Raw genomic sequence first — 15,811 nt, 5'->3', positions numbered from 1 at the left:
ATTACTGTTGACCACCTCCTACAAATCCCTATGTATCCCTGTCCCTACTGAGAAAAAGTCATAGGAAATTAATTACAGTGGCTACTACACCTTAAGCTGAAATTTTTAGAGCTAAAACTGTTGATACATATTACAAGAATCAGGCGATTGTTCATGTGTGCACTAGGGACTTAATTTAAGCATTTAATGACAACTAATGCATTATACAACCTCATAAATTTTGGTAGATACTTGGTACAGTTTGTCCCAAAGGCTTCTTCAGCAATTACAAAGAACTGAAAAATTGCTAATAGAACCTATGAATACATACAATATCTTGGCAAGAGAAAAAGTGGGATTTGTGAATTCTTAGTCCTTAGGTTTTTGATTTTTTCCCAATTAAATAAAAAGAGTAATAAGGAAATTAAATTATCAGTACTTTAAATCTTTCTTAATCTTGGCTGGGGTTTAGGCATGTAATCCAAGTAGTCCCCAAAAGAAAGAAGCCTAAAGAAATTGGATAATAATGATTAAACAACCTTGGCTGCTGCTCTTTGGAAAAAAAGAATCCTAGGAGTGCATGCATGGGAGGAAAATAAAACTGCAGTTCATCAAAGAGGCATTGACTTACACAAACAAAATCAGAAACTTGAGAGTCTATATCCTCTCCCCAGGAAGCCGTATGGAATACTTTGGTATACAATGCAACTTATTTTCTGTCAAGAGAGAAGTAAAACAATATAGTGTATCATAGCCAGTCTTGGTGTTCCCAATATGAAATACCTTTTGCTTCTTTCCTCTGGGTCATTCCAGTATACCTAGCTCTTATTAACCATGCAATGTCTGCTATTATTTCAGAAGGGAAGGATACACACTTCTTAAATTATTCCAAGCAACACAGCCTAAGGATCTGGCTCAATGCTTTTGAAGATGCATATTATTACAAGTGTTGCTGACAAATTTTGTATTAAAAAGTGCTTCTCAAGCTTTGTTTAACAAGTTGTTCAAGCTAGTAATTGCCAGCCAATGACATGTTTATCAGCCCTCTCAAGCCTCCAGCTGTTCAAATCCCTTTGCACAATCCCACTTGGGCTGCAAGAATCTTAGATTAAGTGGTACAGCAGCGGTGCCTAAAGTGCACCTCAAAATCAGACCGCAGGATAAGAAGTTCCCACTTGCAAGCTGTGTTGACTGCAGCTCTTTCCACCCAGAGTTTGCAAAGGGAATGGTCCACAATTACATGCAAGAGACCCTGGACATCAGAAGAATGTTGTAGAAGTTACAGAGCAGTGGAAAAATCACAGAACCACAGAAGTGCTAGGGTTGGAAGGGATCTCTGGAGATCACCTAGTCCCATGCCACTACCATGGCAGGGTCATCCAGAGGAGGTTACACAGGAATGCATCCAGGCTGGTTTTGAATGTCTCCAGAGGGGACACTCCACAACTTCCCTGGGATGTTCTGTGCTCTGACACCCTCAGTGTAAAGGAGCTTGAACTATGAGGCAAATGCTAAAAAGTGTGCACAGAGAAAAACTGAAACAAATCTTGAAAATGTTTTGGCAGACTGCCATTTACAAGTAAAAGCAAAGGGTATTTGGGTTACCAAGTCTGAGTTCTTGTTCCATTGCCACAGAACACCCTGCTCTCCATTGAAGAAATTCTCTATTGATCTTTCCCAAGTCCTGCAAAATCTTGTCTTGGGCATATCCTGGGCCACTGTGCGGCAACACAAAATTGATGTGGTGTTCTTGAATATACTTTTCACTTCACTTTAAAGGAATCAAATAATATAAGCATCAAAGTAATAACAACAACGCTTTCAATTAATTACATTAATAATTTAAATAATTTTGAGAAAGGTTTCAAATTCAAGAATCATCACACATCAACTATTTTACACCTAGAACACAACCATTCTTAAGTTCTGCTCCTTAGTCTCAGTCTGTCAACACAGGCAACCTGTTAATATAAATTAATACAAGGTATGGAATATTCCCAACTAAAATAAATGTAGAGGCATGCTGTTAATTTCTTCTCTTCTATCAATCACTAGGGTAAGTCTTGCAAAGCTCTCCAACAAAGTAGTTACAGTGAATGAGAGTCTAAGTCTTTGCTCATGCACAGTGGACCAGTGCATGTCTAAGACAGTGTACCTGCTTAATCTCCTCTCAAACCATGAGCTTCAGTCACAGCCACCTATTCAAAACCTTCACTAAAAAGATATTTTAAAACATTTTGAACATATAGAATATTTTTTTTCCTATGCAAACAATTGTATTAAGTTAACTTTAAATCAGTATAGAAACAGATGTTGAGAGTCACTTTACCTTAGGGTATGATCATTTCTGCAAGAGGGTCCAATGACATTCAGGTATTTTTTCATAAGATGTGCAATGGCATGAAAGCATAAGCTTTGTAATTCCCCCAGCACCAGGCAAATCAGCAATGACCATCTTGCTAGAGTCACCTGTGAACCTTGCTAGCTTTCATGCACAAATGATGCACTGTGCCCAGGAAGGGAGTATAGATCTCAATTTTATAATGGTGTCTACAACGGAAAAAAGCTTGAAAAATCCAAGAGAAACAGTACAAATGCAGCCTCTTTGTCTGGGCCATTTCCTTTCTTCCTGCATTCTCTGCTTCAAAGCAACATTGATTATTGACTGTAGCTGGACTGACACCTCCAATGTGATATCTGCTAATATTTATATTTTGATAGCAGCCACTAACACACCACACACAATGCATTCCCCAAAAAACTCATAGGATAAAAAAGAACCCAACAGAGAGATGGCAAGCCTCTATAATATACTACATACTACATACAAGTGTAGTATGTTTTACATTGCATCTTTACACATTTACATTACTTAATGCACCCTGAAGTACTTCTGACTTTAATGCTGCAGTATTTCATCTTCAATTGCTCATCACAGTGTTTAAAAGGATAAAAAAAAAAGGGGGTATGATTTGAGGGGATATTTCAAGACAGTGCTATAAAATCATGAGAGGCAATATGAAAAGCACAAATATGAGATGAGAGTAGTCATTAAAAAAAATGTAACTAGAAAAACAGACCGGCAAGGTGTTGCCACACATACAGAGATTGAAAATATTTTGTTCTGAAACTTTTGAACATTTTGGAATTAAAATATTTTCCATTCCACATTAATTTTCCATTTGAAATCTGACTTTAAATTACAGTGAAACAACAGATTCAGTGGACTTACAACTTTGTTTGCCTATGACTTGTTTTTGAATAAATTTTATAACAGTCCATCTACTGCCTTGCTGTTATTCAGAGCATGGGTTGGTGGCTGGGTGGCAGTGCATATGAAGTCAGACTGCATAATTAAGCTCTCAACTAGTCAAGTGAACAAATCTGCAAATTCCAAAAAAGTCCTCACTTCAAAGTTCCTCATTAAAGGAATTCCACAGCTCCTCATTGCTTTGGCTATGTACCTCTATGACAACAATATAAATATTTCAGTGAAATCCTAAGGTTATATCACTATGATAACGACTGTAAGTTCCTCTCTAGGTCCTTGCACATGAAGATTTACAAGGAGATCTTGACTGTCACCTTGTGCACTGTTGGTCTGGAGAGGGGCAGGCAATGGAAGGGGAATGCAGCTACAATGAGAGCTGGGAGAAGGGACAAAAGGACTGCTGCCCTCCCACACCATGTCTTCAATCTTTGCTGTCAACCTGAATTTCTCCAAGGACTTTTGTTTCTTTGTTAGTCAAGCAATGAGCCCTTGGAGTATGGCCTGAACCATCTCAGTCTGTTGAGTTTATTGGAGATTCAAACATACATATACCTACAGAAATATGGACCCTGTTGCACAGGTTTCCAATTTTTAATGAGGAACTACCTTTTTATTTAGCCTACCACAAACCATCCCAACTAGAGAACAGAACAAAATATGTGGTGATATGTGCATCATAAATGCATCTTAAACTTACTAAAATAATAAAAATATACATTTGTTAAAAAATAAAATTATTATCTATTTACGGTAAAGTTGGTCAAAAGGGATAGGAGACAAGAAATGGGAAAAAAAAGTACAGGTGAGGTTAATTGCCTAATAAAAATTATTTTTAGAATCATAGAATAATGTGTTGAAAGGGAACTTTAAAAGTCATCTAATCCAACAGCCCCTGAAATCAGCACGCACATCTTCTGATTGATCAGGTTGCTGAAAGTCTCATCTAGTCTGGTCTTGATGACTGACTTCTAGAGATGTGTCATGTACAGCTTCTCAGGGCAATGTGTTCCAGTGTTTCACTACCCTCATCATAAAAAAAAGAAAAAATCATCCTTATATCTAGTCTGAATCTACTCACTTTCAGTTTAAAACCATTAACCCTTGTCCTATCTCAAGGCCATGATAAAAAGTCCATCCCCATCTTTCTTGTAGGTCCCTTATAAGTAATGAAAATCTGCAATAAAGTGTCCCTGGAGTGTTCCCCAGGCTGAACAAACCCAACTCTCTCAGCTTTTCCACAGAGAAAAGGAACTCTAGCCCTTATTATTTTCAGGTTCATGTCTTCCCTGTACTGAGGTCTGCACAGCTGAATGCAACACTCCAGGTGCGGTTTTACCAGAGTGGAGGAGAGGAGCAAAATCCCCTCCGTTGCCCTGCTGGCCACGTTGCTTTGAATGCACTCCAGGATATGGTTGGCTCTCTGGGATGCAAGAGCACATGCTGGGCCATATCCAGCTTTTCATCCACCAGTATGCCCAATTTTGGAGGAAGTTAAAAAATAATAAAGAAAAACTCCCATTTTCCCCAGTACAGTAATTTCAGTATTTCATTGGGGTTCATTGCCTGTATTGTTTAACCACCTGGCAACCATTTACAGTAGGAAGAAAAGCTACTTTTGAACTGCAAACAAATAGTATTGGAGGGAAAAAATTATGTAAAGCAGAAAGGAAAAAGAAATATTTCCTTAGTATATAAAACAAAACTGTAATCTTATTTAAATGTTAATGAAAAAACTTAGAAATTTACGAAAGAATTTTTTTGTTTAAATTTTTGTGACTAAGTCTCTTTACTTTTTTCATAAAACTTAAGTTCTGCATCAACAGAAAACATGTCTAAGTTTTGATATTTTGTACTACCTTTTTTCCTCAAGGTTTAGCTAGTCTACTTAAAAGTCTCAGGTCCACAAAGCTTTTATTCAATCCAGCATTAGTTTCAATTACTACTGCTTTTTAAAAGCTTTTAAAATATATATATATAAATTAGGGAAAAATATGTGCATGGCCTCTTTTTATATATTTCAATAGTCTTAATATCTAGCTGTAAACATTTATTTTCCTATGTAAAAATTGTTCTAATAACTTGAAATTAGGTGATATGAAACAAAAATCACATTTTAGACTTAAGTAGGGATTAATTTGAAGTTAATGGCTTTTTTAAAGTTGACTCTAACGTGGAAATAAGTGTTGTATATGGGATTGGCCTTCTTCTATTATACAATCTGCTTCAGCTCCTGTAAGCTTATATGTGCTTAGACTATCTCTACAGAAACCCATACTGCAAAGCTGTCAATATTAGAGACCTTGGCAGTACAGATTTACTGCCCTCCTTGCTCTTAGGAATGGCAGCCTGATTTGGTTCTGCCTGTAAAGTCTTGTCATGGGGTGAAAAAGAAAGGCAGAATAAATCACTCTTACAACTAGATAGCTCACTAAGCTTTTCCAATAGTTTCCTCTCCTAGAAGACATATTATCTTCATATCCTATCAGGCTCCCTTGCCTGCAAGTTATCTTTATGGAGTAGGGAGACTAATGGATTCTGTTGCTTGCGTTGCAGTCCCTGCTCAACAGTTACCCATGCAAGCACCCTGGAAAGAGCAAGCAGCACAGTCTGGATGAGCAGACTCTAAAATATTCCTACAGAAGAAAGCTTCACCCCCTCCACTGTTTTGATACAAAACCTCAGGCTGAGCTGAGAGACTCGGTTCCAGTAGGGGTTTGATAAAGCTGAACATTTGTGACACAGCAATGGTAATCTTCTATCGCAGCCTGATCCTCAGAGTGTTAGTCACTCCTAATAAAGCACTGAGAAATGAAGGAAGGCAGGCAAATAAAACTAAAATGAGCTACTGAACACAGGGGCTTGGAACACAAGATGGGAAACAAGTTGCAATGACAATACTTTTAATTATATATTGTCAATGAAAAATAAACTATTAGAGAGAGAATAAAATACTTCCAATTAATGTAAGTAATGTAATGTTCAAACTTAAATGAAGTATTTTTCTCTTGGGGGTTTTGCGGTACTATTTTATTTAGCTTAATGTAATTTAAATTATAAACAGAATGGTTTTGTAAGCCCCCAGAGAAATGTACTTTATTTATAATGTATTTCCTTTGAAGTGGTTATGGAAATCATGCTCTTCCTGAAGTCTGTATTTCACATACCACCTACAGCTGCAAGCTACACAGTCTTCACAAGTTAAATATGATCTGTCTGGTGAAGTGCATTACAAAAAAAACTGAGATTTTTCTTAAATGCCAGAGGAAATAAAAATTTGTAATTCTGCCAACTAATAGTCTTCCTTTCAAAAAAAGTTATTGGAAGATCTTTGTTGATAAAAGTTATGTTTTTTTCAGAGGGAATGGAACTCAGACATAGTCACTTCACTTGAGTTTTTAAGGCACATAATGAAAGAACAATTGTTTATACTATACCCTAGAGAGAGTTTCAGCTGGGAAAAATTATATTTTGTATACTTAAGTTTAAACACATAAATATTTCCATCTTTCATTTAAATAAAAAATCTTTATAAATTTAATTGTAGTACAAAGGGCAGGAGGAAAATTACAAATGCCTAGTTTGTGTCACCTTTTATCCCCCAAGTAATTAAAATTATCTATTTACACATAAATAAGCAGCTATGAATGAATAAATGGAGCCCCAGTCTATGTGCTCTCCTCACCATCAATAGCTACTGCATCGAGTTGGTGAAATAACTAGACACAAAGAGGAAATTGTCTCTAGAAAATTAATTTTGGCTATTATTCATCTTTATAAAGCATAATAGTACCTTACCCTCATGGATGAACTGTTAGCTTAACATGCCAGCACAGATACACAACAGTCTAAGCTGTGATGCTTCTCCTGAAATAACATCATCCTAAGTCACTTCAAAGGGAATAGACAATTAAACACTGCAACTGCTTACAGTCACAGATTACATGTGCTTCGTCAAGCTACTCTTCTGCTCTAACCTACTACTAAAGTGGATAAATAAATAACTAGAGAAATAAATTAAAATACAAGTTTTCATTAGTCTTGGATTAAGAGCTTGAATAATTTTTCAAGGGGTAATATATAGGAGCAAATGTTTCTTTGTAACCACTCTGTAAAACAGACTTCAGTGCTCTGGTGTCAATTTCTGATTGAGTTGATAGATTTTATCAATATCAAAAAGTTTCAGGCAGATATTTGAATCCATTAAAACATTTACAATCAAATTTATGAACAAATATGAATTAATTTTCACTGTTGTGGAAATGAGTGATGCAGAGACCCCAGGCAGGTGCACAGGAGTGCTTTTTATTGCCAAAACCCCAGCCTTTTGAAGGAGTTAGCAGGTTATCAGTTCGCACAGTTTGGAGGCAGAAGCCCAAGTGAGCCAGGCACCATACACCATGATGTGGACATGCAGCAGTCACATAGCACATCTCTCACTCCTCCTATTCCAGCTGAGTCTCTCCTATCCCAGCCGAGTCCATCTCTCTGTATTCCTATTCCAGCTGAGTTACTCTCCCATAGCTCCCCTCTACTTAGCCTAAGTAAGAGGCTGGAGCTATGGTTCAAGGCCTTCCCTTTATAAAGCCTTACCTATTGGTGACATTTTAAAAATTGGGTTTCTTAAAATAATCTTCCTCCATATACTACTGTACAAACCTTTTAAGAGTAAACATAAAGATGAGAGCAACTATTCCTGTGGCTCAGGTCAGGATGGTTTGTTCTATTAGGAGGGTAACACAATGGGACTCTCTCTTTTCCCCTTCTCTCATGGAAATGTATGTTTGTTCTCTCTTTGTGTAACTTCTCAATCTAAAATAAAAATCACCCCAAACAGAATTCATGTTTCCATCATTGCTTGGAGAAGACCTGGCCTTTTAGTTGGATCAGGCTGTGTCACCTGAGGAAAGACTCCTTTGGAAATAGCCCTGGATGAGAACTGTGCAGTTTGGTGTTTGGTTCCACTTTCCCAGACCCTGCTCTTCTTAGATCAGACATTATCCAGTTCGCTCTTGAAAGTTACACCAATTGCGATAGAAATTGCACTTGGTTTTAGAGATCCAAGATGTACCACAACCTTTGCAAACATCCGTGCTCTGCTAAAAGCTACTCAAGCACAAGTGCTACATGCATTACATGAAAAATGCACATCAGAATGTCCATTATCCTTGCATTTGAGGTGAGATTTTAAGATTCTGCCAGCCCAGTCTATCTAATGTATCTGTGCTAAGCAAGATAATGCTGTTACTCTTGATGAATGTAACATGTTCAGCACAACTGACAAATTCTGTTTACTGCTCTGCACACTTGTGGGTAATAAAGACCATTATTTTATTATTTCTTTTTAGATATGATCCCTTAAGAGGTAAATGACAGCACAGTGTAAATCTAAAGTAAACCATTAGATTTATTAAAAGCATTAATGGCTTTGTTGCCATTAAATTATTATCAAGAAAAAACCCAAAGAACAGATATCAATCCCTGGCTTCTCTGGAAATAGATTATGTGGCTTGGTACTTTTACACGTCTTGTTTGGCTCACTGTTTCCACACGGTCACATCAGAGTCTAAGTGAAAAATATTACATGTCTATACAGGAAAGGAGATATGGACAGTAACAAAATGTACAGAAGTTAACTATATGAGTTTAGATACCTTCTTTATTACTTTCCTTTCAGACTAAACTGAGCACACTTCCAGTTTCTTTCAGGTATCCTGAAATTTTGCATCAATTATACAGTTTTTTGCAATTGAACAGTTATGCCACTGACACCTAAAAAAAATATTCTCTCATTCTCTTCAGACTTGATATCCTCTCCAGCATAACAAATGTCTTTTGGGGTTGCTTCCCTACCCATCAGTTACAATTAGGAAAGATTTTGGATTCCCAAAACAGAAAATATTAATCTTTTTTCTATTCTAGAGATAGCAAGACATTTATGAATTATGATCACTTAAATTTAATTTTAACCACTAAGCCAGAAAAATATGTTTTCAGTATTTATTAATAAAAATACTGCCATGCTAGGAAAATAAAAGAAAATAAAGAAGGAATCCCAAACTACAACCTTTCACTTTTTGCAAAAATACCTGAAAAACATCTGATAAAATCTGGAATGCTCAATACAACATGAAAGGCAGCTGTGTATGTAACAGCATGCAATATACTGTGTCATAATTTCAGGATAAAAAACCAGGTATAAACATTGTTACATGATTCAGCTGAGGCACCTGTTGTTAAAACTGAAGCCATAAAAAATTCAGCCAGTACATTCTGAAGATGCTTTACTGAGATGACTTAGAAACCTTTTCCAGACAGAACTGAGTGACTGAAATCTCAAGATGCTCCAGAAACAATCACAATAAACTTTCAGTGTCACAATTCCAAAAGAGAATGTGAGGAGAGCTGTTTGTTATGTGCAGAGATTGTGCCAGCATGTGTAAATACAGGCTGTCTAAACCACTGCTACACACCCAAGTTTACAGCTAATTCTACAAAATTAGAAATGCAAACCAAGGTAGAGCTTTTACCGTGTAAGGAATGTAAAAGAAACACCAATTACAATGAAGACATAAACTCTGCAGCTTACCAATTCATGTGAATTATTTTAAGTACCACTGAAACTGAGACATAAAACAGCATAGCATACAAGGAAGAAAGCAGTCAAGAGACAATAAATGCTGGCAATTTAATCAGAACAATTTAGTCCTTTGCCTAGGTCTGCTAGCTCAGAGGGAGGTGACTTGTTGAAATTAAATGCAACCAGCATATCAAAACAAAAAGGAAAAATACACTTTCAAAGAAATTGAATACAAATCATCAGATTCACAGCTCTTCTATAGCAAAACTGAATTATTCATGCATGTAAACCTGTTCAGCCTAGCTCTTACCTGGCTAGCTCTTATTCTGGTAGCTGTGTGGCTGTAGCAACAAGAAGCTCAAGGTTTACTAGCTGCTCCAAAACTCATTCACTTTCTCTGCTGGGTTTTCTGTCTAAGCTGAAATTTTCACCACTGCAGCTGCTAAATTACCCTACAGGAATGATGGGTATCACCTGTTGTCAGCACCTGCAAGTACTTAAAACAGATGTAGCAAGAAGACCAAACACATTGTGACAAATGACAGTCTATTTTTGTGCTTCTGTTGACAATAAAACTCATCAAAAAGTTGCAGGGTCGTAATGTTATAAGAGTCCATAAATTCCAAAAGACCTCGACTCCACAATGTGAGCACTGTTGCCAAAACCCAGATGTTTTCCAATATGCTGAATACTTTTACAGATATAGTGTGGATATAAATAGGGTTTATTGAATTTTACCTACATGGTCCAGTGAGGATCATCAGAGCAGCTAGTTGGATCAGACACTGTAATTCTGTGAACTCCTCTTTTGGAAACAAAACTGGTACTGTGTCAGCATGTAGGCTGTGAACAAAGCAAAAGATGGAACAATTATTAAAACAGATTATAGAAACATGGGGAAAGCACAGCCATATAAGCTAAAAGGCCTAATTTGGAGAAAGACAAGACAAAAGTATTTAATATTTTTTATTGCCAAATAATACTGGTTTTGGTTTTTGTTTGTTTTGTTTTTGTTTTGTTTTCTTTTTCCTTCACAAACTGAGATACCTAGTTGGAAATAGAACAACTCAAGCACAAATTTATCACACAGAGATGTGGAGCAGTGGTAATAACATGGTACTGACAGGCCTTTGGGCTGCTCACTCCTATCTCCAAAGGGCTATGTATCACATTATTTTCAGATGATTTTGTTTTTCAAATCTGGTGACCAAACTGGAGTAAAGACAACAGTTTCTCCAATATAGTATGAACAGTCACAGAATCACAGAATACGAGGTTGGACCTTTCTTAGCAAAAGCACAATCTTGATAAGATAACACAACAAACTGTCCAGCTGAATCTTAAAGTTATCAGTTCTGGGGGATCCACCACTTTCCTAGGGAGCTTCTTATTTTAAGGCTGCAGCTGCAGCAGCAAGCAAACTTGTGTAGCTTGTGTCTGAAAATGGGCACCTCCAGCAGGTGAAGAATGATGAGCCCATTCAGACCAAGGAGCAGGTCACCCCAAAAGTAGCATTAAGAACCGGGGTCTCCTTTTCTTCCCCAAATTATGCAACCTTTCAAGCTAACCACTTTAGAAAGTTGGTCTGGAATCTAATTTTTCATGTAAAAATGTAACAGAAGAAGCAAAAATACTAATAATTAAAAACCCAAAAAAAACATTTTCCTCTGCAGAAGTTGTAAATTCCTGAATTCAGAAGCATAGGAGAAAGACTGACTGACCACCATTTCATTACATATAATTAGGGCCAAGTAGAACCATGTGCCATTATTATCCAATTTATTGCATGCCATTGTAATCTAAGGCTTCAGACCCCTTTGAATAACTTAAAAGAGTGAATCTAATCAAGATGTTTCACAGTTTCTTAGTGTCTCAGCCTTTACCAGAATGCCAAGGGATTTTACTCCCAGGTGTTATAAAAAGGAGGCAACAGACCAGAAACGGAATATATTCGCTACGCTGCATGTTCAGTTTCTCAGGAAAAAAACCCAAAACCACCACTAAAACTCAACAGCAACAGTAAGGGTGAGGGTACTAACAAATCTGAGACTATATTCCATCTAATTTTCCGAAGGGAAGAAAACACACGTTTACCACCATTCTACATTGCTGTATGCCAGCCCAGCACTTGTAACACAGCTCTGATATGCTTTTAACCACAAAGGTCTCCCCCTCCTCTGGTAAAACACTCTCCTGGAAGAAAGCTGTTCCCTCCACTAACCCTGTGCTGTCAAGAAGTGCAATGAGTTGAAGTGGAAGCCAATCTGAACACCTCCTTAAACCAAATGAACACGTAGGGGCTGTATTTGAATGAATGAACAGAAAGGAAACAAATCAGATTAAATATGTCCAGAACTTCCATCGTTTGTCTTACAAGGAGTGCAAAGCGATTCCTAGCTGACATGTCAGTGTGACAACCCTTTTGTAAGAGCGGGTGTGGTGGTTTGACAGGAAATATGTTTTCTGGGATGCGGTGGTCAGGCCAATGGGTGCTCATATTTTAATATTGGCACCTAATGTGGCCATTGGGACATTGTATCCGCCTCTGAGAACACGGGGTTAAAGCAGGGCTCTCCCCCGGGAGGTTCTCTTGGGTTCCGGTCAGGGAAAGGTTCAGAGCTCCCCTGCCTGGCTGCGGGCTGGGCGGGGCAGGGGCAGCCATGGGGCCGGGTGAGGCAGGCCGGGGCCTGGACAGAAGGGAGGGGAAGGCCCCTGCAGGATGGAGGGTGGAGGAGCACTGAGAGGCATCGGGCAGCCACCCCCGCCCCAGGAGAGACAGAGAGAGAGCCTGTGCCTGTGCTTGGCCGGCCGAGAAGGAGAAGGGGGGGTGCGAGAAGGTGCCCAGCAGGGCAGCCGTGGGAGTTCTGGACAGGCAGAGCCTCAGATTTTTAACCTTTTTCTTGGTGATGGAAATCTTACAAATGCTACTCCTCCTGGAGCTGAATGAGAAGAGAGATATAGAGGAGATAAGAGGAAATGGGTCACGAGAGAAATAGAGAGGAACTCAGGTGGAAGAGATGATGGAGTAGCTTATGCTGGACTCTTTTTGTATAGCCATGGACAGAGCCATGTTTCCTTGTGATACAGGGACTGCATTTTAGGGGGAGGCAATGCCTCAGAACCAAGAGGGTTCAGTGTTGGTGCCCCTAGGCCCCAGGGGGTGAAAATATGGGGGGACAGATGTCCCAAAGTTGAGACTGTGCCTTTTTGGAGTGGGATGAAGCATCCTTAAAAGTCGACCCTAGAAGCAGCTCTGGTCCATGTTCAGTGGTGAGAGCGCTGGACATGAAAGGAAGAGGTCACCATTAGCACAAGAAGGACTCCTTCTCCTCTTGATGGACTGAGGATTGAGTATTCTGAAGGGTGGTGCTGGACTGAGAGTCGATGATTTGGAGGATGTATTCTGTTGGGAATTTGGTGGGGAGGAGGAGGAGATGTATTTGTGAAGTTTTCATTTTCCTTGTGTGTTTCTTTTTCTCTCCCTTTTCCTTGTAGTTTAGTTAATAAATTCTTTTTTTTCCTAAGTAGGAGCCTGCTTTGCTTATTCCTGGTCACATCTCACAGCAGAAACCAGGGAGAGGGTATACTCATGGGGGCACTGGCATTGTCCCAGTGTCAAACCATGACAGCAGGCTTTGAGAAGGACCCTCTCAGCCCAGGATCTATGTTTAGATGAGAGACTAGCACTCCAAACACACTTCCGGAAACGTTTCTTTCCCTAGGCATTTCTTGGCCTAGCCATTGCACCACTAAAATGCTCTGTTCCCACCACTGCTCCCAGGCTGACCATGCACAGGGAGCACAGCACAAGGAAGTGTGTCTGCACCGAGGGTCACATGGCAAAGACAGCAAAACACTCAGACAGAGGCAAAGAGCAGCCAGGGAGATCATGTTCATCATCAACCTCCTCCCACCTGAGAGGGTTTGCACTCTGTAAAGCTCTGGAAGGATCTCATGGAGCCTTCGGTGCTAAAGCTCAATCTTTTGGCTCAGGAAGGAAGGTTCCAGACTTCTCAAGACAGCAATTCTGATTTAAGTACTTCGTTCCAGCAATGCAGCTGTAATAATTCATTCATGTAGTATAACTAAAATTTGCACGGCACATGCCAAATTTTGTTTAATTGAGGTCCCTAGAGATCCTTAGTGGAATGTTTACAGTGTCAACAATGTGAAACAACAATGCAAATTGCTCTTAAAAAACCTGAATGTTTAAAAATTGATCCATTTTTTTTTTAATTCACAAAGTATAAATGTTGAAAAAAAACTTCTTATTTACACTATCAATGCAGAAAAATAACTTAAACTGCTACATGATGAAAGTCAGTTTTAAATAACTTGCAAACTTTTAAAACTGCAAAACAATTGAAAAGAGAAGCCTTTTTTTATTAGCTGAGCCTCCTTTTAGTTGAGGAAATTAAGTTTCTGGCAATTAAAATCTGAATTTTGATGACCCCCCTCTTATCAATTTATTATGCTTTTAGTTAGAAAAAACTAATTTATTATTAAATTAGCTTCTCAAGCTATTTTCAGTTTTAAAAAAACCCATCCCAATATTTTTAGTTTTATGCCATTACTACCAAGATTACATTTTTACCCTCCTAATAATGCAGGCTGTGACTCAGAGCTTTGGAATTCATTGCCTTAATTTACAATAAACTAAGTGGTCTCAAGTTAGCTTGTGCTGTTTGTATATTCAGCTACAAAGCTAATACACTCTACTCTTTGTAGAACAGTGATGAGGCCCATTGACAATCCAGCTTGTGCAGAGCATCAAGCTCCAGTTAAACAATCCTGTCAACAAAGCCCCATGCTAGATATCAGCATGAACCCTGGACTTATTGAAACCACCATCAGCCACCTCTAATTTCATGTACTATGTCTGTGCTAGAAAATTTAATATGAGGGGTGCTTCTAGGCATTGGACCCAAACTCTGCCACAAAAGTGTGAGCAGGGCTTTAGCTTGAGGGTGGGTCTGGGAGGCAGCACTGCCAAGGAATTTGTGTTAAACTCTGCACACATGGGCAGACTATGAAGAGGACAGCACCAAAATTTGTGACACCACAAACACAGCTGTGATTTCAATACCAAAAAAAACCAAACTGTGATCAGGATCCAGAGGCACCCAGTGTTCCAGGTACAGAACTGAAAATCACATTTTACAACTTGTACAATTCCTTTCCTATATTCATGAGAATCCCTACTTAAAACAAGAAGAGATTCTGGGTGCTGCTTTTACCTTCTCATTTGTCTTTGATAAAATCTCACTTGAGACTAGAATGTCAGAAAGGCCTCTAAATAAGAGAAGTACATTTGTTAAAAGCAAAACTATGGATGTAGTGATTTCTGTCCTGTTTACTTGAAAAGACAAATTTTCATGCATTGACTCTTCACTGAGAAAACTAGTTTCAGTGTTTAACCAAGAAGGTTCCTCTCTATTAAAAATAAAATTCACAGACTGGTAAAACTTCATAGATAATAAGGTAAGTATTTCACATGAGCGTGTTTCAAGAGAGATAAAGTAATCTCACGTGTTGCAATCTTTTAAATGAATTATGTACAATTTTTGCCTTGTTGTGAGGACAAGAAAAAGTCTCAAAAACTTGAGCTTGTTACATATTTTTATTTTCTTGCTGAAATAACCTATTAAAAATCAATAAAATCAACTTTTACACATCACATTTTTTTCAAGCTCAAAAACGCCTACAGAGGTACCTAAATAGATAAAAAGCATTTTAATACTTGAATGACTATGAATAATAATGAATATGATCCTGATGCCAAAAAATAAAGTCAGAAAAAAGGCAGTTTCTGTTTCCAATGGACTTTAAAGAGCAAAAAATATTTTAATTCTTAAGCTTCAGACATAAAAATTCTGCAAGATGGAAGAAGCATCTCTGCCTTGTGCTTCTTTCAGTGGATCTCATTAGACAGAGGTTAGGATCATTCTGGACCAAGACAATATCAAAGACAAATGGTAAAAGAT

General features: G+C 38.2%; 1 protein-coding gene across 3 annotated transcripts in view; it reads right to left on the bottom strand.

The window, feature by feature from the left end:
* Positions 1-15,811, bottom strand: part of CHRM3 (cholinergic receptor muscarinic 3) — a 264,243-nt gene that overhangs the window by 113,909 nt on the left and 134,523 nt on the right. For 2 of the 3 annotated variants that reach the window (XM_054514308.1, XM_036380590.2), the window contains exon 3: positions 10,570-10,670. The exons of the other annotated variant lie outside the window; for it this stretch is intronic. The gene's annotated coding sequence lies outside the window, so the exon portion shown is untranslated. The remainder of the gene's footprint in view (positions 1-10,569; positions 10,671-15,811) is intronic. 3 annotated transcript variants of the gene reach the window in all.

This window comes from Molothrus ater, chromosome 3, assembly GCF_012460135.2.
Source record: "Molothrus ater isolate BHLD 08-10-18 breed brown headed cowbird chromosome 3, BPBGC_Mater_1.1, whole genome shotgun sequence".
NCBI classification, from domain to species: domain Eukaryota; kingdom Metazoa; phylum Chordata; class Aves; order Passeriformes; family Icteridae; genus Molothrus; species Molothrus ater.
This window is presented reverse-complemented; position numbering and strand designations above follow the sequence as displayed.